Source organism: Choristoneura fumiferana, chromosome 27 (assembly GCF_025370935.1).
Source record: "Choristoneura fumiferana chromosome 27, NRCan_CFum_1, whole genome shotgun sequence".
Lineage (NCBI taxonomy): Eukaryota > Metazoa > Arthropoda > Insecta > Lepidoptera > Tortricidae > Choristoneura > Choristoneura fumiferana.
The window spans coordinates 1,717,393-1,720,569 of record NC_133498.1 but is presented as its reverse complement, the minus strand read 5'-3'; positions in this window follow the sequence as shown (position 1 = coordinate 1,720,569).

Below are 3,177 nucleotides of genomic sequence, written 5' to 3'. Positions count from 1 at the left end.
ATTAGAATAATTTTGTGAATATTTTGCATTATCTGAAATTAATTATGGCAAATATGCGTTCCGGGGCAATGAATGTCTGTCTTTTGAGACAGTTTTGTCTTTCGGAAACCTTTGTACTCCCTTTTTTCGAATAAAACGGGGACTATGCAACACTGTGGCATGCTCGATATTTTTATGGTACGGTTTTAGGGTGTATTAAATATGATTTAATCTAACCTTTGTTTTCAAGCCCGTAATAACCGACTTTGAAAGCCATACTTAAAAAACCTCACGCAACAGTGCGCCATCTAGTGAGAACAAAAAACGATAGTCCCTCATTACCTACTTCTAACCGCTGTGACATTTTGCGACCTCAAGGTCGGTCGTTGCATTTTGCATTGAATGCACCTCATTCAGTATGGAGTGCATGAGAGTTGTACAATAGCAGGTGCCTTTGTGCGAAATGCTTTTGCATAAGAAATTTTGTAAGAAAACTACTAGTTCGGCTAAAGATGTGGCCGTAAAGCTATTTGTCAGATGTCATCACATTATCATCATCCCAGCCTATATACGTCCCACTACTGGGCACAGGTTTCCTCTCAGAATGAGAGGGCTTGTCCTACGCAGAGATGAGTGTGGCAAAAAACGGAACTAATCTTGCCAAATTACACTTTTTGCAGTTCACTGTTGTATTTAATTTGCGGGCTTTAATTGTATTTTACAATATTTCTCTATTGTAGATGTTTTATATTTCTGAGTGCAGCTCCAGGTCTATTGCCTGTCAAATTTAAAATTTCTAATTCCATTGGTTTGGGTTGTGTATTGTCTGTTTGTCAATCAATCAGTCGTAACGATGATTTCAGTTTCGTGTTGTGTTGTGTTATTTAAAAATATTGACTCTACTTAGTTAACGCATTCACGGCCACCTGACTTCCACAGGTGCCACCGACGCACATGTGGGTTCAAAATTTGTGAGTAATGACAGCGGCACTGGGCGAAGTTCCGAAAACGCATATGTGCGTTGGTGGAAGTGATACCAACTGGTCTAATCGCAATGAAAACTTTGATTATTAAAATAACTTACCTGAGTCATTCGAATTTGATACTCTTCAATTGTTTTCATTTTCCATTTTCAACATCCAAGGCCACTTCAGTTTTTTTTTGCTATTCTTACAGCTTCACACAGACATTAAACAATGAGAGGACATGGTCCCAAACAAGGTGCTAAGCTTATCACACTCTCAAAACTGATGCTCCAATTTCAAATCCGAGTCCGTTTCAATATCTCGTAAAACCGCTCCCGCCTCACCACCGCACTAGAAGGGGTGTCTCTATATAAAGTGAAAGAGTCGCTTCACACGCATCATACGAAACGTAATTGGTAGCGCGTGTGTTGTGTACTTTATTTTTTTACTTTTAAAAATATACGTGTGTGATAATGTTACGTAAATGTGTTACGTTGGCGGCATTGGGGTGTGTTTTGGCGGTGAGGGCGCAGCAGTACCAAACTCAGCAACAAGTTTAGTTTTTTTTCTTATTTTAAAAAAGACAGGGTCGTAAATGGGATTAGGATTGAAAAATAATAGATTTTAGGCAGTAATTATAATGAGAAATATAGTTTTCAATTGTCTTCAATTTTAGATTTCTGTTTATAACACTCTACAAATCTTGCAAATCACTTTTCCAACAGTCTGATAATTTTAGATAAGTTTTATTATTTTTATACCGCCATCAAAAAAATTTTTTTTACATAAACGTCCAACAATACTATTTTAAAAAGTAAGCAGCAAACAAAAAAACTTGTGTATAATGTAATTTCGTAACATTAGGTTAGCTAAATTTAAAGGTTTACTAATGATTCGGCGAATATCGTTTGGCAAACTGTTTCATTTCGCAACTTCTTATTTCCCAACTGTTTAAAATTTCTGAAACTGTAAATTTTTCAGGATTTTTTAAAACTAACCTAACCTAACCTAAAGGGTTCTACACGATGGCCCTGAAATAAATCCTGAAATATTTACAGTTTTATTTTTGAGTTTGCAAAATGAAAAGGTTGCAAAACGTTACGTTGCGAAAAGGCAGTACTCGAAATTTAAAAATGAAACTACCCGTCTTTCTTTTGTTCTTTTTGCTGTACAATTTTTTATATGCCTTGTGTTAGTTACCATGTCCAATTTCTTTTAATATAAGTATACATAACTGATATAAAAAAGATTAACTCAAATGACCAGTTTATTTTGGTAATCACTATTATTATTTAGAAGTTAATAACCTAAGCTTTTCCAATTACGCCTGATATATTTTACGATTGCGATTTCTTTATTCCAGTCTAAATGCTGTTAACTACTAAAACTATCATGAGACACACACAGCACACACAACACACCACACACTCATGAATATATCATTATAATATATACATATTATGGATTATTTAATTATCAATAGTTGAGATATGCGCGACATGTTTCGAACAAACCGTGTTTTATTTTAAATTTGGTATGGTTTATTATCAAATATTTCTCATTTTAAGGAATAGAAACAGTCGTATTTTGTATCATTTGAATCATTACCTGCCGTAGCGTAGAATGAACATTTTTATCAAGTGACGATTCGGTTCACGTAGTAGGTACCTACAGTCACCAGTATTAATATCTGCCACAGCGGAGCGTGCAAAAATATCTGACACGTTCTTCCGGCCCTAAAAATAGAGTCGTATCAGATATTTTTATGCACGCTTGTTGTGTCAGATATTGGTGCTGGTGACTGTACTTATGTTACGGAATCTTTGAACTTGATTTTCACGCACTTTTTATTGTGATAGATGTACCTATTAACATGAAACTTGTCAATTTTGCGTAGACAGAACAACTTAACTTAGCCTTAAGAATAGTCTGGGTATAATTGACCAAAAAATAGTAATCAGAGTCAGATGTCACTGAAACTCCAAGATAGGTCAATGCTACCTTGCCGTGCTGGTCTTGTTAGAATAGCCGAACAATGGTATCATGGATCTAATCATAAAGCAGTCATACCATATCGTTTTTGAAACTATAATTATTTATGAAATACTTAAGTGACAAACGAGCACCTGAAAATTAGTGAACTGCCGCAACACCAAAGAATTGCAGATATATTGTCAGCTTAAGGACTCAGGATGCCAGTAATTCCATCGGCTTTTTATACTCTCCACGCTGG